The 25,161-nt window shown below is 41.8% G+C and overlaps 1 long non-coding RNA gene across 11 annotated transcripts in view; it reads right to left on the bottom strand.

Moving 5' to 3' along the window:
• Positions 1-25,161, bottom strand: part of LOC142493000 (uncharacterized) — a 728,952-nt gene that overhangs the window by 652,829 nt on the left and 50,962 nt on the right. For all 11 annotated transcript variants that reach the window (XR_012800954.1, XR_012800951.1, XR_012800957.1 and 8 more), the window contains exon 2: positions 11,333-11,454. This is a non-coding gene — a long non-coding RNA (uncharacterized LOC142493000). The remainder of the gene's footprint in view (positions 1-11,332; positions 11,455-25,161) is intronic.

Raw genomic sequence — 25,161 nt, 5'->3', positions numbered from 1 at the left:
CACTGGACATGTTTAACCACCTCTCTCATGGGCAAATACACAGTTTCTTTGCCACTATCTGAATACATTTGCCAAGAGACCCTGTTATAAGGTTCAGTATTGCTGAACTTTTAACCCTTTGGCGGTCCTCCACTCCAAGAGCCCCATGACACATTAGAGTTACCCTGTACTCCTCCATGACCACTTAATAAAGTCTTTTTAATCACCCATACTGGTTTGTAGCCCCCACTTTTCAACAGCTGTGCTCCGCCATTGGACCCCACGGGACTGCCTTCTCTTCACATGTACCGGCATGATGCACGCAACAAACAAAGACTGAGCTGCTACTCAAGTGAGTTCTCAACTATTTACATCAAGATTATCCATCATGGTATGTACCTTTGTTTTACTGGGAGTTTCAACATGAACTTTATGGTATATATTTAGATCTGTTTGATCTTTCCAGCATTACTTGTACACTGCTATGCTTACATTGGTAAAGCGAGTCTCACGTAGCATTCATTTATGCTCTGGTTTCTTTGCAAAGCATTATTGCGTTCTTGAATACATATACATGCTCCAAGGCTAGCTGAGCCCTGAACATTGGGATTACATCCCTTACACACAGCCATGACACATTAGCTACGTCCTAAAGACCCCGCTCATTTTTGTAGGCTAGATCACGTTCTGCGCTCCTGTGGAGGTTAGAACGCGATCAGTCACTAAGTGAAACTGAAGAGAAGGACTCAGGGGAACTTTGGAGAAGGGGTCGCGAGTGTCAGAGGGGAGGTGGCACTCGGGTACCGCGGCCCTCCGGCACTCAAAGGGTAAACCTGAAAATTGTTTTCTCTGCCCCTTCAAGCTGTTCTCAAAGAACCGATGAAGAAAAACATTTGGATAATAGCACTTACAGTAAGACGACCTATTTTAAGCTGCTGATAAATATGTGAGGGATATATATCAAGCTAATGAGAAGTGTAACTAGTCACAAATTCAACTTAAAGAAGCAAACCTTGCCTTATACGAAGCAGGCGGTCTCTCGGAACTGATCTGTGGCAATCAAAGCTCCACGGACTTTCTGATTGCCAAGACGTTTAATATCTTACTTTTAATGCTCTATAGTGGGTAAAAGGGTTATATTAAGGATATATATTTGTTGTACATGTACAAGTGTCCCATTTATTTTAAATAGTCTATGGACTGAATAAATTGATTTTTAACCCCATCATATTTCTTTACTTTGTTAGGGACGTTCCATCTTCAATTGGTTAATTCTGGGGTATACATTTAATAGTCATTCATACTGAATTACCTTAAATCAAGGAGTGCATATTCACAGGGGGCTTTATCTAGCCCACTCTTCCCTCAGGATGAGTATCTAGGCCATAGGTATTCTCATGTTCTATAGTGGGTAACACTCACAATACTGAAGTTTACTTGGCATGGGGTGCATGACCAGTGACATCCTCAAGCAAAGGGGAGTCACCAAAACCCAAGAGATGAAGGCACTCAAGTGGTCTCAACACAAAAAAGGCATTTATTAGTTCAAAATAATCTGATAATTTTAAACGAATAAATTGCTTTTTGTGTATTGAGACCACTGGAATGCCTTCATCTCTTGGGTACTGTAACAGGGACGTATCCCTGTTGAAGAAACTGTCTCTAAATCCAGCAGGGAGCTGGTTAAGTGCAGCCAGGCAATTGACCAGACTCCACCTGCCTAATGAGAGCTCTGTGAAAGAGTTCATGTGAGACACAGGAAATAGATTTTCCTCAGTACACAAGGGTGCTGACAAGAGGAAAGAGGTCTTGAGTGCACCGAAGGACTGTGCATTGAAAACAGGACAGAAGGGGACTTGACTTCTTTTCCTGGATACAGGACCCAGGAACCTGGACCCTCCAAGACACCTGGACACCACTGACCTGAAGGGCCACCTGCTTTAAGGTACCGCTGAGACTTTGGGGTGGTATACTGGTAAGGGTCTTTCCCCCCCTGTCTTACAGATAGGGACTGGGGCGTGAGTTAGCCCTTATACAGGGATAGGTGTTTGTTGTTTTATGTATATTTTTGTTTGCTGTGTTATTTAAAGTAACAGGCAATAGAGCTTTATATTAGTTTCACCCTAAAACCGGTCTCCATTTTGCATACCTCTGCACACATCTCTTGCAGGTTCTATTTTACTTTTGCCAGTACTTTCAAGTAAAAACAAAGTTGGGTGAAGGGGCGGAAGTTGCAATGTCCCCTCAGGATGATGTAATGTCCACAAGACACATGGCCTTTTTGGCCTCAGTGAGAAATGTTATGTTTGGTTTTTGCCAACATTTTGAACAGAAGAACCTCATCCCAACCGTCAAGCATGGTGGTGGGAGTGTGATGGTTTGGGGCTGCTTTGCTGCCCCAGGACCTGGACGGCTTGCCATTATTGACACAACCATGAATTCTGCATTCTATCAGAAGATTCTAGAGGAGAATGTCAGCCCAATCATCCATGGCCTGAAGCGAAAGTGGGTCATGCAGCAAGACAATGATACTAAACATAGAAATTCCGGATTTTAGTATCGCCAAGTCAAAGTCCAAACTTAAACCCAATTGAAATGTTATGGCAGGACCTGAAGTGAGGTGTCCATGCAAGGAAGCCCTCAAATGTCACTAAGTTGAAGCAGTTCTGTAAGGAGGAATGGGCCATAATTCCTCAAAACCGATGTTAGAGACTGACCAGCAGTTACAGGAAATGCTTAGTTGAAGTTATTGCTGCTCAAGGGGGTACCACCATGTACTGAATCTAAAGGTTCACATACGTTTTCACACATGGATATTGAATGTTGAATCATTTGTGGATAAATAAATGTTGAAAAAGTATCATGTTTTTGTGTAATTTCTTATGGCATATATCCAACGCGTTACAATGCAACCCTTTGGGCCATTTTTCGATGCTTGAATGCGTTATCCAACGTTCACCGCCACTGATTAACATGGGACTCACTTAACAACGGTTTCACTATCCAACGCTAGTTCCAAAACGGATTCCGTATCTTTATCTATTATTAGGACTTAAATTAAGATCTACTAACATTTTCGGTTTGAAATATGTGAAAATTCAACGTGGTTCACAAACTTTTTCTCGCCATTGGATGTGTAACCCCCGCCCCGCCGCCCCTCTGTTGGGTTACTAGATGTAATGCCAGGGGTTTATAAGAAAAGAGATGCTAGCCCAGCCCAGTAGCGACGCAAAAGTGTTGTGTCATGGGGGGATATAAGGCAGAGAGACTTCTGGGAAGTCAGGTTCCAGGAGTGCCAGAAGTCAGCATGGCAGGAGAGGTGGGACCTCGATGAGTAGAGGTAGGAAATGTGCTTCCCCATGTATAGCGTAGGTCAGGCACCAAACCCCCCTTTATTATGTTTTAGTCAGGGACAGTACTAACATGTAGTCAGCTTCCATTAGTAAGGCCCATAGAGAAATGCATGTCCCACAGAGGGAATGCATACATGCCACAGAGGGCAACACAGGGCCACGCACAGACTTTTGCAAGGCAAGAATGTTAACAGAAGTAATTCCTATGAAAAGTAAGAAGCCTATACAGATGAAGAGCATTGTATGTGAAAATGTGAAAGGTACAGTACATATTTTCCATCACCCACTGGCAGTAGTTTTTGATCCCTCCTCGACAAGGGCAGAATATCCCAGATCAGTCTTCCAGTGATTTAACGGATTGCTTGATTTACCAGTTATGCAGAAGTGTATATATCACCCCCTTTCTCCCGGCTGTTAGGGTCACATTAGATAAATTAGAAAAATTAATGCTCAGTCTGTCAGGGCAAACAGTGGCAGATTTCCCATTAGGCCCGACCGGCGCCCAAATTTTGAGGCGGCAGAATTTGGGTGCGGCATGCGGGATCCACGCTTGCCACCCATGCATGCTCGATCGGCGCCTAACGGCCGCTCCTACACAATTAGACTGTAAGCTCCTCGGGGCAGGGACTCCTCTTCCTTAATGTTACTTTTATGTCTAAAGCACTTATTCCCATGATCTGTTATTTATATTATCTGTTATTTATTTGATTACCACGTGTTTAACTACTGTGAAGCGCTATGTACATTAATGGCGCTATATAAATAAACACATACAATATAATACATGCGCGGACGGCTACATGATGTCACACGGCATGATGTTGCCATGGCAACGGGACGGTGCAGTGCTGGAAGAGGAGGGCGACACTAGGTAAGTGGCGCCATTTTTTTAAAAATTCGCCACTGAGGGCAAGTAAATGCTTGCGAGTTGTTGTGCGGGGCCGGGTGTGTATGAAAGGTACAAATAGCATGTGCACCAGGAAGTTTTATAAAACAAAAGCCTTCTTTATTAAAATAGTCCAGATTCACATAAAAAATAGACACGTCACCAAAATAAAATACACGGCAAAAATAGGGAGTGGGGATTCACCCAGAGGAGGTTCTTATCTTCCTTGCCAATTGGATGGACATGGATAGAGGAGTTTCTTGGAGTCAGATGCGCATACAAAAAACTCTCCCTCTTCGAGCCCTATATAACCAGTTCCATCATGTAGGAGTCCATATGGGATATACTGCACACGTTGTCCAGGTATCCACTGCACTAATATTCAATCATTTGCTTCCTAAAAGCGCTAACCACTTAAAGGGTACGTGTTACTATTTACATGGTTATTTATACTCCCCCCCCCCCCCAGAACATCACTAAGGGGCAGCATCCGATGACTCACTCCAACAATTTAACCCCCACTACTACGTAGACCCCTTAACCTCATAGTAGCCAACTATGAGGGGGCTACATATAGTTAAACTTTCTCTCATACATCCTATTTAATCATCACGGCCCCTATTTACTAAGCGATGCTATTCCATAAGATAACTTCTGCCAAAAGACACCTCATGCCGAATAAATGGCAGTCGTTAGGAACAGATAGAGAACAAAGTAAATATGTACAGTGCAAACTATCATTTCATATTTTAAACTCCTTTTAGTAGAGCTAAATCTTTCCACAAGAGATGATATGCTTAATTAAAACAGCAAAAGCATTAGACGGTCACACTAAATGAAAATAACCAGTTTTAGCTATGAGCCACCATACATAAACGTATGTCAAGTCACTTATCCTCTCTCTTTTCACTGCACGGTTAATAATATTCTTGCACAGGAATGCATATTCCTTATTCATGCAAGGATAAAATGGAGGTAGTTACTGTAGGTGTTGACATAAAACTAGTGGTTAATTACTCAATAAAAGGGGCTGTTTTCATGAGACCAAGTCTAAACTGACAATGCTTAAACCGGGCTATTTGTCAGCAGAATGGTTATGAGATGCTTAGTCAAACCTACTGTATTCACTTCTCAGTCATCAAAAGAAAGCACTCCCACAAGTGAACTGGGCTTTTGTTATAACATGAAACAGCAGTTTCTGTAACTTAATTACTGTACTTTAACCCTTTGGCTTGATGGGGACAGGAGAGCATTTCTATGGCATCAAAGGGTTTAATTTTAAAACACAGTACTGCAGGGTTTCTCAACCCCAGTTCTCAAGACACCCCCCCCCCCCCCCGTCAAGTTTTAAAGCTAGCCCAGCTTCAGCACAGCACAATGACTGAGCCACTGATTGAGCCACCTGTGCTGAAGCTGGGATATCCTACAAAGCTGACCTGTTTGGGGGGGGCTTGAAGACTTGAGTTGAGAAACCCTGCAGTACAGTTTACCTGAGGGGACAGGTTAATTTTATTAGATTAATAACAAAAACATCATAGAAAAGATAGAAATTGAATGGCATAAAAGCTGCAAAATGTTTGCCACCACGCAATCTGTGTTAGGGTGTATACATTCAATCAAAAACTGTCCTTGTTTTGTACAATCCCACAAAAATGTGACAAATAACTGAACTACTGTATACAATTTAAGGAGAAATGTCCCCCTCTAACCACCAGTCTGACACAAACATCCAAAACTATTTGGGGGGCGGGGGTCAAGCAGTAACTTGCCTGAACTGGTTAAAGTAAAAAAACAAAAACTAGAAAGCACCTTGAAAAATAGAACGCCCCTCCAAAGTGCTTCTCATGAAAATAAGGTTACTGAAAAGCTCCAAGGTTAATGGGGAAAAAAAAACAATAGCCAAACTGAGAAAGAACACACATCACAAATAAATTCATTTTTGGATTTAAAATAAATCCACTTCTGGAGAGGACCCAGGGCTGGGATCTAACAATATGGCATTGCTTTTGTTGACTATCTGTAATCACTGTGCTGTGCTGCTACACTGCTGTACTACTGCCAAAACCCTCTATTCCCCCTCCTTTCTTTTGTGTGCTCCCCACTGATGTACTGTAAGTAAAATACCAATACAATTTGTGTGACAAAAATAATTGCAGTGTTAGAATACAGCATAATTACTACAGCCGTAAACAAGTGCAAAATATAAATATACAAAGTATCCAAATACTAATTTAATAATACTTATGACTATCTTCCAGTCTTCTTAAATAGTTAATTCTATGAAGGTTTCCTTCTGTACATTTTATGTAGGTTATGACAACTTTTAGGAAACCCGCATTGAAGTTCTTTATAGATGAAATGATAGTGTACACATCTTTTGAAACTTCATAGGCTTCTTCTTCAAGTGTAGAAACTTTTCTGAAGCCAGGGTCACGTTTGATGTGTGAATGGCTCCCGATAGCATTAACACAGTTCCCTTTTAAATCACTCCAAGCCCTGTAATATTTCCTCCACTTTATTGGGAAAAGCAGCAGAACACAGATACTTGTGGATGGTATGTAGTGGTGATTATTAGTTAGAAACCGGCTTAAAGAGATGGCCTCACCATGGGGATGAACAGAGAAGGGTCTTGTACTCACTGTCTCCAGGGTGGAAAAGGAAGTGAGGGGCAGTGTGGGTAAAGGAAAGTCTAGGGGCAGACTATCTCTGAACAAACAGGAGGGGGGGTTAGACTAGCCCATTCTGGTGAGGATCTCAGAAACTGCAGTAGCAGCTCACTGATTCCATGGCCAGAGGCAAGAAATGCAACATTGTTGCAAGTTACACAGGCACAGTATGTGTGTGCAAACTCCATGCAGCTGGGAATAAGATCTGACAGGCAGAAGCTGCAAAGGAGAGAGGGGGGTGAGTCAGAAATGTAGTTCTTGTTCCATGACAGAAACCTATGAGGTTTTGAAAGCTATGTATACTATTATTTCATTGAAGAAGTACTCTGATGGTCCAGTAAAAGGTATCTCTGCCTACATCAAATCTACTTTTCTCCAATAAGGCTACTAGAACTTTGGGTCATTCCGTGTTTTTTTTTTTTTTTGCTGCCTTACTTGTTAGATCATATTGTAATATATTAATGATATTGTATGGCTATAGAAGTCCTGTTTGTGTTGTGTATATTACTGTGCAGTACTACTTTGAGGGAAAGTGCTATAGTGGAGGACTTTATCACCACCCTTTTATTCTATTAATTAAAAAAAAAATCCTCATACTCCACCTGAAGATCGATGTGCACTCGGATATATTTTTTGATGTCTACAAGGTGTGTACATTAACATCTACTACAAAACTACAAACCAGCATTGGGTTGCTTTACTTGGATTGTCTGATTCGAGTCACACATAATTTTTTTTTTTTTACTCTGCTATACAAGCAATACATGTGACCCTTGTGGGTATGGATAAATAGACGTAAACCAGCAGAGTGGAGAGGCTGCCTACAGTATACACTGTAGTGTCGCTGAAAGGGGGCCAGAGCGCCTTGATTGATCAGGCCACGGACAGCAGTCATGGACATCCCCCCCTGTTGCCTGCCCTGAGGTAAGCCAGAGGACTAATAAGATCAATAAGAAGCTCCAGTGTCATCATGATGTTGCGGCTTTCGTGTTTTTTTTCCCCAAATTCAAAGATACATTTTTTTGCAATCAGAAGGTTTCTTAGTTAAGATTAGTGCAGTTCAGTGGAGACCCCCTTGGTTCTAATTATGAAAAAAAAACTGGGGGATTGCTGCTTTAAATATTTGTTATGCTTATTTAGATGTTATCTATGCAGTTACTGTTTTCCAAGCAGCATAAGCTGCTATTTTTTCCTAGATAGAACTATGTAAGGTGATTTTGATACACACCATGGTTCGCCTTTTTGCCACAAAATGTTACTTGTCTATTTTCTCCCCTTTTTTTTTCTGTTATGTATTCTTTAATATTCTCCTGAATTTCTAACACCGATTTTTTCATTGTCATTTAGTATCCTGGGTCTTCCTTTTTTTAATTCGATTTTTCTACTGTGAATATTGAAGATTTTACCTGTGAACGCCCACAAGCAGCTACTTATTCTTGTATTTTTTATGTTTTGTCTATCCTGTATATGCTTTCTGAAAGATGTTCTCTTTTGCAGACTTCTTAAAATGTAGCCACAAATGTAATTACAGATTTCCTTTCAGAAAGCTTGCAGTAATTCATTGAAACAGACTGGAAAATACACAACTATAGCACTATACCCTAAACCAATCAAATGTATCACATATATAGATAGTGTTTATAAACAACCTAATGTAACATAAACATTCAATCAAGTAATATATAAAAAATGGAAGAAGTTTAGAGTGTCCACTTAATTTAAAAGTCTTGCAGCTCTGAGTCCTCTGGGATTATCCACATTCCATAGAAATAGTCCTTGCGAAATAGAGTCCTCCTTGGCGCTGGTACTTTTTACTCGTGCTCAATGCAATTCAGGAAAAATAGAAAAATGTAGAGAACAGTGTACAGGCATACCCCAGAAATATGGAGAACAAAAGCGCACTAGCAAAAACGGAGCAGGAAGGACCCAAAATCAAAAATGAATTAAAAGGGCACTTTAATGTGACAAAAGACCCATCCAATGCGTTTTGAACGTCACAGCGTTCTTTTTCCTTGAAAAAGAACGCCGTGACGTTCGAAACGCGTTGGATGGGTCTTTTGTCACATTAAAGTACCCTTTTAATTCATTTTTGATGTTGGGTCCTTCCTGCTCCGTTTTTGCTAGTGCGCTTTTGTTCTCCATATTTCCTGTATACTGCATATCTGAAGCTGCACAGCCTGCCTACCACTACCAAGATGTGAGTATTGCTGATGATCAGGGGAACCTGCCAATGAGACTGAGGGTGAGTGGGCTTGTACCATCTACCACCTGTCTTCAGGAGGATAGTACCCATACCAGTGCATATTAAGTACTATATCATACTTTTTTAACTTTGGTTAGTGGTTTGGCTTACATTATATATTATACCTGCATTGGAGCGCTTTAGCGTATTTTTTCTATGGTGTACAGGCATATCCCGCATTAACGTACGCAATGGGACCGGAGCACGTATGTAAAGCGAAAATGTACTTAAAGTGAAGCACTACCTTTTTTCCACTTATCGAAGCATGTACTGTACTGCAATCATCATATACGTGCATAACTGATGTAAATAACGCATGTGTAACAGGCTCTATAGTCTCACCGCTTGCGCACAGCTTCGGTACAGGTAGGGAGCCAGTATTGCTGTTTAGGACGTGCTGACAGGCGCATGCGTGAGCTGCCGTTTGCCTATTGGGCGATATGTCCTTACTCGCGAGTGTACTTAAAGTGAGTGTCCTTAAACCGGGGTATGCCTGTATAATGACACACTAAATTATGGACAAAGTCACCTCTGTACAGTTAATACCACCAAATACTATTCCACCAAATATACCAAATGGTGATGAAGGTAACCGTATAGACACACTACTACCCAATTAATAAACCTATTACAGCTTGATTCGGTAACATAGTGAGTCCCAATAGATTCAGATGTAACCCTTTAAAACAAAAGTATAGGTTTAATGCACTGTGGATGATTTCTAATGGAAATAAACTCACAAATAAGGAGCTTGATTATGAAGTTTGCACCACCATCGGATGGATATATCTCAGCAGTGATATGTGAAAAAGGAAAATGAAAACATAGCACAGAACTGCTAAATGCTAAAAATGTAATAAAAAGCATATAAACCAACACTTAACAAATTTCTTCGTTGTTTAAATGCATTCCAACCTTTTAAGCCTGGTTGTGGGGGCCCTTTAGAGTGTCCTCTCTCCGGACCTGCTAGGATCGCTGCCTCAGCCGTAAGTGCAGAATGCTCCGACTCTCCATGTGTAGGATATCTCCTACTGTTCTCCCTGTCAGCATCGCCTTTCTCGATAACATCACACGTTTTATCACGTGATGGTAAGACGACACAACCACAGAGCTGGTACAGCAAACTGCAGCGCGCGATCCCCAGCAATCCACGTAACTCCAATTATGGGTCCTCAGGCCAGTACAGAGTCCCACAACAGCGAGGTATTTCAGGCAAGGTTATTGAAGAAAATGTGAGGAGTATCTAACCTCACCCTACGCGTTTCGTGAGAAACGTTTCACTTCCTCGGGTGGAATAGTATTCGGTGTTATTAACTGCACAGAGGTGACTTTGTCCATAATTTAGTGTGTCATTATACACTGTTCTCTACATTTTTCATGAATTGCATTGAGCACGAGAAAAAGTACAAGCGCCAAGGAGGACTCTAATTCATTCAAACAGTTTATGTACCATACAGTATCATACAGTATGTGTATGCAGTAGAGTTGTGGTAAGAAATGAAATGAGGCATGAACACATCTACAATGACCAGATATTGCATTTCAGTGCATCTGCCAGCTTTTCATTTATTTCAGTAATCTAACAGAATGAAACCAAAACTCATATGGGTCTATGTATTATCACAGTGAAACGTGTCTTTTCACTACTCTACTTTTTGGACCAGTTGCATTACATGTTAGAAACCATTTCTTACATGTGGTGCTGAATGGTTGGCTTATTTTGATCTGCCGGATATTTTTGCGCAAATAAAAAGTAAAAAGATACAGTATATCTTATTACAATATGTGCACCATCTAAATTCTCAAACACACACAACCCCTGTGGGCTCAGAACCCAAACCCACCACACCATATATATATTTGTGCCAAAAGGTAAATTCATGTAACTTCTCCCCACCAGCAGATGCCGACGGAGCCAAATTGGAGGCATGTACTTTGATGCAGTTTTGCTCCAAAATTGCCGTGATACATACGGGGATCATTCCCTAAACTTATATAGTGCAGATTAGGGCACTTTTGCACAGCCGCTCTTTATGAAATCAATGGAAGTTTCTGTGTGCTACTGCCCCCATCGGCACTAACTCAGAATGACCCCCATAAACCTGAAGGATTTTTTTTTTTTAAATGTTTAATTTTCCAATGTGCTCTCATGTTCTGATATCTTTCCATTTATACAGAGACATTACATTATGTAAAATGTTCTTACCTTTGAATCACTCCTGGCAACATTAGCAAGGGTATTATGAATTGTGCGCATTGTCTCCTTGGACATGTAACCCGCAAGTATGCAAAGTTCCCACTTTCTCGCCTTGGTCAGCATTTCTGAACCTGGGTGGAGAAACATATAAATGTTATTTAATCGGAGTTACACATCAACCTATCACAATCTAGACTTCCAGAACTCTTCCTAAATCTGGCAGCATAAGTACTGTGCAAATGAATAAAACAAAAGCAGAATGACCCTGAAAACGTGCATTTATTTAATATGTGAGCTGAAGGGCTTGTAAAGGACTGATGTATGTAGAAGGCATAGCAGGCACTTCTAAACACTGAATTTGTTTGCCGAAAACCTAGCATGATAGCTTTATTGCATCACATTATTGTATGTTTTCCTTCATTCTCTGTTTTGCACTACAATGTGTTTGCCTAATGCTTTTAACACATGTAGCCAAGCCCCGCTTTCCCCTACTTTAGGTATGGGGGAGCTGGCGGCCAAGAACCAGAGCCCCGCTCGAACGGGGAGCTGCTCCGGTGGCGGCGGCCATGTTTTTCTTCGCGCATGCGCAGTCTGAGTCATGCGCATGCACAATGGCAGATAGTTGCAGCGGCCATTAGCCAGGCTCCGCAAGGGAAGATACGCCCAAGCATGCACCAGGGCTGCTAACCACGTGATGCGCAGTAGCCAGCTGCACTAGAATCCCTCCCAGGTGGAGGCGCTGCACCAAGACTAACGAAAGTATACCCCAGGCTTCCAGCGGCGGAGGCTCGGTGTATGTGTTGTCTTCGGATTTAGGAAGTGTCAGTAGGAAGAGCTGGGGGGAAATTACATGATGAGCATACTACAATGGTGTGCAACCAATGCTACGGCTCTGTGCGTAATTTTACACGTTTTACAAACATCAGGTCTGACATAAATGTCCCTGGCTAACAATATGCATTTTCTGTGACACACTTTTTGCCTTTGATGCAGAAAAAGCATAAAATTGCATCCAAACAAAATGTTCAGTTAGACATCTCCCCCACTGTACATAATACTACAATGGGAAATGTACTCCTTCATCTAACTGGAGACTGATTGTGTTAGTGTGACGTGATTCTAAGAGCCATGACATCTGAAAACCTGGGATAATCAGAGTTTATAGACCTTGTTTCCAATGGGAAAGAGGCCTCTGTTGATAAGATCACACAAATATAAGGATGTTACCCCATGTTTTTAATTATAAAATGGAATAAACTCTATTTTTAAAGTGATTACTAGAATAGTCAGTCTAAGTCTGCATGCTTCAATGTGCCTTTATCTTGAAGAAATCCTATAAGTCTCAAACACACACTCTTTGATGTTTAAAATATTCTGCTTGGCTATTTATTCAAAATTAATTTATGATAGGCTTACAGGGGAACGCAACTGATTCAGACCACCCACATTGAAACAGTGAAGTTCTCAAAGGGCTTCTTACACCACTGATCATCAAGTAAATGATTTTGATGTTTGCTATTGAACATTTTTTCACTATGTAGCCATGCATAATAATGGACTGCAGACATCTTCCCTGTTGGCAGTAAACCCTGGTAAGTACAGGATTGCCAGCAGTAGTTATGGAGGTTTTCCCTCACACCCTGGTGAGGTGCCCTATGTTCGGATGGGAGTGGCTGCATGCTCTGGGTCCCTGGATAGCGACATCAGAGATGTGCCTGCCCCCTGAGGTATATAAGGCACTGTCAAGTTAGTGTTGTTGTTGCTGATGTGTTTGGCTCCTGTGAAAGGGATTGCAGGATAGCTTTGTGACCCTAGTGCTGTAACTAGTGGCACGAATATCCAGATCAAGCCTGTCAAGGCCACACTGTGTCCAGGGACCTGGCACAGGGGTGATCTCCCTACGGGGAGAGGGGATCCCACTCCAATTAGGAGGGCAGTACCTGGCTAAGTTACAGCACGGAGAAATGTGCGGCTAGAGCTGAAAGCTGCATGGGGCAGTCTACTACAGTAAGATCGTCAATAAAGATGCCCTGTTCAAAGATACCCCCACTGTGTGAGTGTGAGATTACTCTGCAGTGGCAGTCACTACCGAGAAGGAGTTCCTCACCAGGACCATCTCCCTGCGGAAGCATAGATCCTGATGAGGTGGAGGCGCTGCACATGATATAGGTAGGACTCGCACCCACTACCTCAGCTACCTGTTCCTGATGACATCCCCTAATACCATCGTGCGGGAGACTCAGGAGGCCTGTTACTTGCAGGTGCACCACCATACACGATCACGTAATGGGGACCGGTTAGACCACAAGGGCCAATGTGAGATTGGGTGGGTCAGACAGGAGGGAATACCCGTTACAACTATGACATCATTATTTCATGTTAGGCAAAGAAGGAAACCCCTTTCTACTAAATTTCAATAACACTGGCATTGACTTAAAACACACACACACACTGAATAAAAATGACAATACATGCAAAACTGTTACAGACTTCAAGTAAACTCCTTTCCTAATTTAATGAACTACTACATCATTCTTACTTCACACATTGAAAGCAATGCAAACAGGATGCGTGTGTATTAAAACATTGATGTTAAAATGTAACACGAATCTGTTGAAAATGCTGTTGTTTCCTGTGTGTTAAACACAATACATTCTAAGTCCTTCATTGTGATTTCAAACTCATCAGTAAATTCTTTAAAAACACCTGCTGGGTTCTTTACTAGGCCATTTCAAAAATGCTGATAACAAGTTAAATCATACTTCCTCTGATTGTATTTTGGACGTGCTGGGGCTCTGTGACTTGTTATGGACTGGACCTATTTGTCAGACATTGCAGTCACAGCTGTAATACTTACAGAAGACACAGTGAAGAAGCGAGGAGACAAAGGGAAAAAAGGCAGAACCATAGACACGTTTGGAAACTGGTAATGACGTATGTGGGTCCTACTTCCTGCTCCACATTATACAAATCCAACATGGGAGTCCCGGGAAGTTGCCAGAAGCAGATGCCACTTTATTAAAATGATATTTCTGGCATTTTCAGTCTGAAAGGGCATGATGTTTTGTAATAGGTAAAACATTACTGCCAACTAATTTTACCTTTTTCGTTCAAAAGGAATGTGCAATATTTGTTTACATTCTACTGTAGATGATGCCAAGTAAGGTATACCGATATAGATATATAGATATATAGATATAGATATATACAGTGGTCGACAAATCACCAAAAAAAATCTACTCGCCACCTAGTACCACACGTGTGCTGCTTGGGCCAATAGGAGCTCGCCACGATGTTAAATCCAGTCGCCCGGGGCGTGCAAATGTATAGGTTTGTAGAACACTGGAGATATATATATATATATATATGCAAATATAGCTGTATGGTCATCTGCATGTCTTAGGCAGGTCTGCAACCCCACTTTTCCCCATTATCACCCAGCATACAGCACTTCCACTGCAGCAAGGGATTCTGGGAAATGACATGCAAATGAGCACACAGTGTCACTTTTTGCCTCAATAACCATTTCTAACATGGTTCCCTATAGGCTTAAGCTTGCTGCATGGTCACAGCTTTGAGCACAGCCAGGGTTAAGGTGCATACCCAGAAAACCACCCACAGACAGCTGTTTCGACCTTGATGGGTCTCATCAGTGTGGGGTTGATTTTACTGGGAATGCAAGAGAGGCTTATGGGATAGGCTAAACCATAATACTGAGTTAAGTTATGGTGAGTAAAAAAAGTGACAGAAACCCTCCACAGGAAAGCAAATATGCAAATATAGCTGTATGGTCATCTGCATGTCTTAGGCAGGTCTGCAACCCCACCTTTACCCATTATCACCCAGCATACAGCACTTCCACTGCAGCAAGGGATTCTGGGAAATGACATGCAAATGAGCACACAGTGTCACTTTTTGCCTCAATAACCATTTCTAACATAGTTCCCTATAGGCTTAAGCTTGCTGCATGGTCACAGCTTTGAGCACAGCCAGGGTTAAGGTGCATACCCAGAAAACCACCCACAGACAGCTGTTTCGACCTTGATATATATATATGTGTGTGTGTGTGCACTGTTACATTATGAAAGGGGGAGGGTATATAAACCTTGGGAACGGCTCAGGAATCTACGGATCCGAGGAAGCCTTTTCCGGGTGAAACATGTTGGATCATGCGGTCGACGTTAACTAGAGAAGAAAGAGCATAGCTAGCTACCCGGACCAGCTCAGGAAAGGAACTAGAAGTAGGACAAGTTACAGACTGCAAGTGGAGCAAGACCATTCAAAAGATGGGAGGAAAGTGCTACAAAAGTCAAAACAAATACAGCGAAAATTCTACAACTGTCTCAGTCAGAACCTCTACATCGAGTCAGGATGATACTATGTGAGGTTTGGTCCAGTGTTATTTATTTATAAAATGTTTTACCAAGAAGTAATACTTTGAGAGCTACCCCTCGTTTTCAAGTATGTCCTGGGCACAGAGTTATGATGACAAATAATACATGGTTACAAATACATAGTTACATAAGTGAACAGGGTTATACATTATATACAAGACATTGCATGCACAGTTAGAGATAATATATATTATATGCGTATGTAACAGTTACAGACCAGATTAAAATGTGAGACAGCTTTAGTTTTGAAGGAACTTAGACTGGTGGTGGCTGTGTGAGTCTCCGGTAGATTGTTCCAGTTTTGGGGTGCACGGTAAGAGAAGGAGGAGCGACCGGATACTTTGTTGAACCTTGGGAACATGAAAAGTCTTTTGGAGTCAGATCTCAGATGATAAGTGCTGCATATGGTAGGGGTGAGGAGCTTGTTCAGCTGATGTGTAGCTTGCCCAGAAAGTATTTGAAGGCAATGCAGGAAAGATTAACTTTGCGCCTAGACTCTAGTGTTGACCAATCTAGTTCTTTGAGCATTTTGCAGTGATGTGTGTTGTATTTGCATTGGAGAAAAAAAACAGCATATTGAATTGTAGAGGGTGTCAAGTTTGCCAAGGTGGGTTTGGGGTGCCGAGCCATATACTATGTCCCCATAGTCGATAATTGGCATTAGAATCTGCGGTGTGAAACGCTTTTTGACCAGCAGACTTAGGGAGGATTTGTTCCTATAAAGTACACCTAGTTTGGCAAGGGTTTTTGATGTCAGGGTATTTACAGAAGAGCAAAACAAGAAAGACCAAAACCTGGATTGCCTATGTATGTTTGCCATGGGCTCCACAATCTAATAGCATAATGTTCCATATACGACTTTCAATCATATTCTGGTGAGGAGGATCGGGTTTTGACCTGTGTGCTGGTGTCATGTGCGTCATTAGTTTTTTTTGTCAGGTGTGGATAGGTTAGAAGGTGCCTTATTCAGGAAGGCCAGCCATGGGTCCAGTCTTAAGGAGGTTCATAGTACCTGATTAATTACAGAAAAGACTTGAGACCACAGTGATTTGATGCGTGGCCATGACCACCAAATTTGGGACAGTGAACAATTATGTCCGCAGCCCCGAAAACATAAAAGGGAGGTATTACTTCCCATCTTGTTCAAATGGAGAGGGGGTCAGATACCAGAGATATAGATGTTTTCTTTGCTTGTGGTGCATAATGAACTTTTGGAGGCCGCTATACAGATCATTCCATTCATCCATCTCTAGTGTACCTTCTAACTCTTCTTCCCACATACGCATAAACAAGCATTTGCCTTCAGTGTCGGGGGGAAAGTACTATTCTGTACAGAGCAGACTCCAGTCATCTTTCGAGATATTGGGTTTCAAATAGAGTCTCAAATTATTAGGGTGGTGTTAGGAAACCTCTTTCCATTAGAGATGACACAAAGTGTTTAACCTGTAAGTAATGGAACAGCTCCTTTTTGGGTAATTGGAATTTGTCCAGCAGTCCTGCAAAGGGGAGCAAACTATCTCTATGGAACAGATCCTTTACCCTGAGGATGCCCCCTCATCCTCCAGGCCCTGAAATCCTCAGTGTGCAAGCCTTGGAAGAAGGTCAGGTTGCATAACAGGGGACTCATACCTGAGCCTCGAGTAGTCATATTGTATTTACATTTTTAGGTGGTTCATAACCGGAGTGGTTGTTTAATGACAGAATGATTACACTTAATAGTCTGTTTGGTCTGGGTAGCCATAGTAGTGTTAATCTAAGCCGGGTGCTTTGTTGGTGTTCAATCTCTACCCACCCGCAAGTCCCTCTACCAGAGCTCCATAACAATATTTGGGACAGTTGGGATGTGGCATAATATGAGAAGCTTGATAATCAGGATAAGAAAGACTACAAATTGAAGCTGTGGGTAGACGTCAGAACTATGTTTCATGTTGTTGTAGGGAAACTGCGAATGAGCAGCAAATGTGACGTGTGGAAATTCCAACAGGCTTTGGGCCTGTTGAAAAATAATAATAAAAATAACTAAGAAAACAAGGATTTTAAGATAGGTAATTTCTTAGGTAAATTCACTGTATATTTACAGAAAAAAATGGCACAATGTTACAACCAAAATGTATATCAAACAATGTCACAAATAGGAAATGGTACCATGTTGGCAAATATAAGTGATACCTTTAATGGATAACTGATGTTTAAAAGGAGTGAAAGCTTTAAGGACCTCTCGGGTCCCTTTTTCATGTGTTTTTGTTTCTGTCAAATAATGTCCGGATTGAATCAACTCAAAAGCATGGAAACGCTACAACTCAGCTACACTAATTACACTGATTACCATAATGTTAAAATAATGCACAGGTCATTATGGTTTTCAACTACTTTGCTGCCAGAGACCCGTAATTCATTAAGATAGTGACAGTCCTCTCCATCGGCAGCAAAGAAGTCAAAGACGCTAGATAAATTCTATTTTCAAAATGTTTCCTTGCAAATGTATTTATCAAGGTCCATGATGGGCATTAATATGCATTTTGGAACAAGGAGCAACATAAAAAATCTCCAGGCTTCCTGTTCTATCCAACTTCCAAATGCAGCAGATCACACAGCCAGAAGTTATCTGATCTGGGTGGATAAATTGGATCCAGCTACATGAATCTGAGAAGCAGAATCCTGCCCTGTCCAAAACAGGGTGAGGTTTGTTCCTAATGCAAAACAGAATAATTTGGAGGAGCCTTTAACTGAAAGGTTCTGTACATTTTGAATTACATTAATATACATTACAGGCAGTAATATTTCAAACACCAATATATTTTTTGAATGAGTCATAATAAAAATGTACTTCAAGGATTATATATTTATTATACTGTAGGTGTAACGGTTTTTCCCCCACCCACTGGGAGATTCTGCCATTACATGGTGTATAGTGCTGGCTACCTGCTGGTTCACAGGATGCTGAGCTGTCCGCCGGTGGTAGTGGGGACCTCTGGACAGGCTTCTGGGGTACATTACTGGTCTTTATCTCTTCTGGTACAGCGTCTCCAGGGATGTGGAGACAATCCCTGCAGCAGAACTTACTTTCACTCCCCCAGATAGATTGCACACCAAGGCAGGAGTATTATTGAAGACAGGAACACTTTATTGCCCGGCACAGTTCTTGGGCTTCACCCTCCGGATAGTCCCTGGACATCCATCCGAGGCAAAGGGCACACGAGACAGTCCTTGCTCTTCAGGGGAAAGGTATCACTCAGCAGTCCCCCTAAGGGGAGGGGACAGTAGGTGCCAATGCCAGATACACCTCTGTGTGAGTACCTGTCTCTTTCAGGGGAAGAGACGACTAAATTTAGTGGTGCACCCCCTTAAGTACAAAGGAGGAAGGTACAAGGTCTGAGCCCAGGATTGGGCAAAACACAGGCCTTGTCCCACCTCCTCTCCCGTCACTCAAGAGAGCTGTTTACTGTGGGGAAAATCCCTGGATTGGTCCTGACATGGCCTGCACTGTTACCAGGGCTTACATGTCAGGGAGGGCAGACTGGTAGCCAAAACCAGACATGGCTACATAGGTATATAGGCATGTATGCATAAATGTGTGTATGTATATATTTATATTTAGCCACAGATTTTCTTCTTGGGTTCAAAAACAATCTCTGATAAGGTGGTGGGTATGCAGATATATGTAGCTCAATACAAAACAATATAGTGGTGAACATAAGGCCACGTCCATACTTGCGGCGCAAACAAAATGAGGGGAACTATGTGGCCGGCCATAGCCTGGGTGAGGAGGTGCGACGAGCGGCAGATTTTTCAAAAGATTTTGATTTTGTTGCGCGACGGCCGGGTCACATGCGTAGTTCAGCCAAGGAGGGCGGACCATTCACGTGACGTCACAGCCCCGCCTCCGCCACACCTCCCCGTTGCCCACATCATATAAATCCTACAGAACACGGATCGCTCAAGCTAGAAGCGCGCACGATGCCATGTGCTCCATCACGCGCCCCTACTATATCCGAGACCTAAAGTGCTTAAAAAATGACTGTATAACTTGATATACAATTGTTAATCTCTCTGTTGTGCAGCTGAGTGTCTGAGATCCCACACTAAATCCAACCAATCGGATTGAGAGATATACCATTTAAGGCAGGGGTGCGCAAACTGGGGGGTGCGCCCCCCAGGTGGGGGCGGGAGATTTTTGTAGGTGGGGCGTGGTGGTTGCAGAGGCCCCGCGTTCTTCCCCACGACATTTAAATGAAATGCCTGGGAATCGCGTGTGGCCTCTGCAACCTATTACTTACCAAGATTCAGATGGCTGTTGACGCGTCGTCATGGCCCCACAGCGTAATTTGACCCCCATCGCCATGGCAACGCAGTGTCAAATGATGTCACGTGACCCTGCGGCGTCATTTGACACCGGGAACTGATAAGGGGGGGCACGAGCACCGGATGCAACAGGCAGGGGGGGTGAAGCTGCAAAGGCTTGCACACCCCTGATTTAAGGCATCACATGGTACATCCCCAATCTGATTGGTTGTAGTACCATGTGACAGCTTCCATTTTTTTTTCAAAGGATATGACATCATCTGAAAGGGAGTGACGTCACATCCTTTAAAAAAAAATGGAAGCTGTCACATGGTTTACTACAACCAATCAGATTGGGGATGTACTATGTGATGCCTCACATGGTATATCTCCCAATCTTATTGGATGGAGTAACATGTGATGGCAGCCATTTTGTTTTTGGTGACGTTATCTTAAAGGGAGGGAAGCAGACGTCACATTGTGAGGATCGGTCCAGAGTTTAATTCAGGCTTGCTGTAGACTTCCCTCATCAACTCCTGCTGTGTGCACTCTGCACAGCTACGAACCAGCACTTTGGTTTCACTTTCAGCCTCTGTTGACCAGAAGTTCAGCGACTGGCTTATTCACCCTTTATATGCTCAGTCTTTGCTTCTGCAATTTGGCTGAGCATAACAGTTTGTACCGTCTGACATTGTGCTGGTCGCAACCACTCTGTAATCCCTTGTCCTGCCTTGCCGTGCTTTATCTTTACTTGTAGCTCACCTGGGCCCTTGCCACATATTTACCTACTACCCTCCTGACTCCTACCCTCAACCTCGGCTTGGATACCTACTACGCTAACTTCTACTACCCCGACCTTGGCTATGTGACCTCTACTATACTCACCTCTCCAACCCTGACCCGGCTACCCACGACTACGCATCTGCATTCCGGACGCAAACTCGCGGCTTCAGGTCCGTGTTTCTACATCCCCACCTCGGCCTTGCGGTTCAGTCTAGTTTGTGGCAAGCACACATCCTTTAACTAAAAAAAAAAAATTCTGTCACATGGTACACCACCAATCGGATTGGGGGTGCATCATTTGACATCTCATTTGAGTTTAGGAAGATGACGGGACATCATCCGCCCAATGGATTATATTACAAAGAAAGATGATTACACTCAAGAAAAAAGAATGAAGACAAGAAGAAGTTACCTGAAGTTGAGGAGCATTGCGTCGCGGATCGAGAGCTTCCTGATGCATTCGGAATCGGAGGGTGAAGATAGCAAAGAAAGCAGCATTTTTTTATCTGGAACTTATGCTGCATATATTGTGCAAATAGAACTTTGTCTGATTACTGAGCACCACAACTAACTTCATTCTGAAGATATCAAAGGTAAGAAAAACATTGATTGTATGTTATTTTTGTTTTCAGGTATTTTTATTGTATTTTTTAATTATTATTTTTTTGGTTACCCATTGACTGCCAATGGGTTTATCTATGCCCCTTTAGGTCTATACTGTAGATACATACAGTGACAAGCAATGCATTTTTTGGCAAATGCTCGGTTTTATTTCATTGGTAATCTTTTTTTTTTTTTTTTTTTTTTTTAATTCTTGCTTATTTTTGGTGCTTGTTTTAATTTTATTATTGTTGTATCTTTTTGGTGCTTGTTTTTTTTTTTCCAGCTTGCCCATTTATGGCTATAGTGGCAAAGCATGCCCATATTATATGGGTAGCGGGGGTGGCGCGTGGGGATAGTTGCCCCAAGGAGGATGGTTAGGCCTCCTGGGTGGGTAGCGGGGAAGGGAGATTAACCCCTTAATTACTATAGCGGTTACTAACCGCTAAGGTGATTAAGTGGCCATTAGTTTTTTTTTATTTTATTTATGTTGCTGCCCATGGAGGACAGAGAGCACGGGCAGGAAGACGAGGACGGCCTTCATCCTGACAGGGGTAAGTAGAACTTTTATTTACTTTATGGTGGCTGGTTTTATTTTTAATGGGCAAATGCACTATTATCTGTATCTGGATAATTTTGCCCATTACTGTATTATATGTGTTGGAATTGGGCAGGAGGTGGTTTATTTATGTACTGTAATAATTTTTTTTTGAATGTGAAAAAGCACTATTAGTCCAAGACCAAAGTGGAGATGTTTGGCCATAATGCACAGCGCCATGTTTGGCGAAAACAAAACACAGCATATCGGCACAAACACCTCATACCAACTGTCTAGCACGGTGGTGGAGGGGTGATGATTTGGGCTTGTTTTGCAGCCACAGGACCTGGGAACCTTGCAGTCATTGAGTCGACCATGAACTCCTCTGAATACCAAAGTATTCTAGAGTGAATGTGAGGCCATCTGTCAGACAGCTAAAGCTTTGCCGAAATTGGGTCATGCAACAGTACAATGATCCCAAGCACACCAGCAAATCTACAACAGAATGGCTGAAAAAGAAAAGTATCAAGGTGTTGCAATGCCCCGGCCAAAGTCCAGAAATCAACCCGATTGAAATGCTATGGCTGGACCTTAAGAGAGCTGTGCATAAACAAATGCCCACAAACCTCAATGAACTGAAGCAACGTTGTAAAGAAGAGTGGGCCGAAATTCCTCCACAACGATGTGAGAGGCTGATAAAGTCATACAGAAAACGATTACTTCCCGTTATTGCTGCTAAAGGTGGTTCTACAAGCTACTGAATCATAAGGTATACTTAGTTTTTCACACATATGGCTTCTCCATTTTGGCTTTATTTGTGTTAAATAAATCATGACACGGTGTAATATGTCATGTGTTGTTGTTCATCTGAGGTTGTATTTACCTAATTTTAAGACCTGCTAAGGACCAGATGATTGTTATTATGTCCTGATATGTAAAACCATAGAATTCAAAGAGGGTGTACTTTTTCCCCCCACACAACTGTATTTAAATACATACATATACACACACACACATATACATATATACAGGCATACCCCGCATTAACGTACGCAATGGGACCGGAGCATGTATGTAAAGCGAAAATGTACCTAAAGTGAAGCACTACCTTTTTCCCACTTATCGATGCATGTGCTGTAATGCAATCGTTATATACGTGCATAACTAATGTAAATAACACATTTGTAACATGCTCTATAGTCTCCCCGCTTGCGCACAGCTTTGGTACAGGTAGGGAGCCGGTATTGCTGTTCAGGACGTGCAGACAGGCGCATGCGTGAGCTGCGTTTGCCTATTTGGCGACATGTACTTACTCGCGAGTGTACTTAAAGTGAGTGTCCTTAAAGCGGGGTATGCCTGTATATATATATATATATATATTATATTATATATATATATATATATATATATATAATATAATATATATATATATATATATAATACATACAAGCGGTTCTCGCTTATCCGACGGAATGCGTCCCGCAAACCACCGTCGGTTAACGGACTGTCGGATTGCGGGTCAATGTTAATCGGCAGCGGTGACCGTCGGATAAGCAGGTCCATCGTCAGATAATGAGTCCGGCGGACTGCATTGTGCGACGTCGGATAAGGCATCCGTTGGTAAGCGGGATGTCGGATAGCGAGGACTCACTGTGTGTGTGTGTATATATATATATATATATATATATATATATATATATATATACAAATGTTTGAATATTATATTTAGAGAGAGTAAATGAGATGAGAAGGGTGAGAAAGTATAAGAGGGAGTCCTATCATCAAGTCCTGTTGCGGGGATATCGCACCTGATTCTGCGTTAACTGCCGTTGACTTGAATAGCGTTTAAAGCTGGGTCAGGAGCGACACCCGGCATCGAAGCTTGATGAATCCCAGCGTTAGTGCTTTACTGTGTTATTACAAAGAGTTTGAGTCACAGTCTCCCTAATCAAACACAGAGTATTAATCTAACCACAAAGTGGACAAAACTGACTAAAGACCAAGATCAACTACAGTGCAGACGTCAGTCATGTGAATATAACACAAGGGAAATTACTTGGGAAGGCAAGAGAAAAAAAAAGTTCTACTGTGATTAAACCTAAACCTCAAAACATACATAATGCATGTCCCGATCAAATCAACAGGTTTGTGCAGCACAAAATATCTTACTACACAGTGTCTTTGTAAAACTAAAAAGGTTCATGTTTGGGGTCTTGCTAAAAAAACAAAAAGGAACATTGTGAGGAGCTTATCTTAAAAAATAAAAAAAAACAAGAAAACATGGTCACGTTAATCTGATTTGCACGAATCCTTTCAGATCCTGCATTGCATGACCCCCTGGCTCTGAAGGAGTTAACGTGTCTATCAAAACATGCCACCCTTTGTTCTGACAAAAGACCGTTATCAAACCCTTGGAAAAAAAAAAGGGAGTTTATGTAATTCTGTAAAACCTCTGATCCTAAAAATATCTGCTGTTAACCAATGTCAGCGTCATTACGTTGACCCAGCTGCATCCTATCATCCCTTCAGATCTTGATTGTTTTGGCATCTTTTACTGCTTTTGGATAGAAGTCAGCGTGTGAAAAAATAGCTTTTGGGTCCCAGTAGTTTGCGAATTGTTGCCAGGATGCGTATAGAGAAAAAAATAATACGTTTTAGACCAATTTAGTTTTGCTTGTGATAAAATGTTATGAAAGGTTCAGTGCAGTGCAGGATGTGTGAATTGTTCTTCACGGGTTCCGAACAGGAGACAACGTCTAAATCCAGATGCTCCAAATTGAAATAGTAAGAAACGTGCATCATTAGTGCTGGGGTGAAAGTGGTTATTTCTCCTCTCAAGATATGCCACTGAATTACAGAATATAACTTTGGCTCCCTCGTCTGCTAATTGTGAATTTTTGCAGCATAACACAATGATTTACTCTGGATTACTACAATAAATTGTAGACACTGGTTTTTTTTCCTTAGTCTGTAGTTCCACTGATATATCCAATTGTCTTAAAAATACATCACCAAAATCAACTTTTATATAAATATATCATATGAAAGAAAGCTTAATGACAAGTACTTCTTTATTTTTTCTTTAGATCTTAAAATCTACTAATATTTAAACAGTCTTATGACTGGCGCTGTATGAGTGTTGTTGCTACTGCCTTTTTTTTGTAGAACATCCTGCTTGTTTATTCCTATTTATTGGTTTTCGCTCTTAAGTGAGAGCAGTGACATCATCAAACTGCTATGTC

This window comes from Ascaphus truei, chromosome 4 (assembly GCF_040206685.1).
Source record: "Ascaphus truei isolate aAscTru1 chromosome 4, aAscTru1.hap1, whole genome shotgun sequence".
NCBI lineage: Eukaryota > Metazoa > Chordata > Amphibia > Anura > Ascaphidae > Ascaphus > Ascaphus truei.
This window is presented reverse-complemented; position numbering and strand designations above follow the sequence as displayed.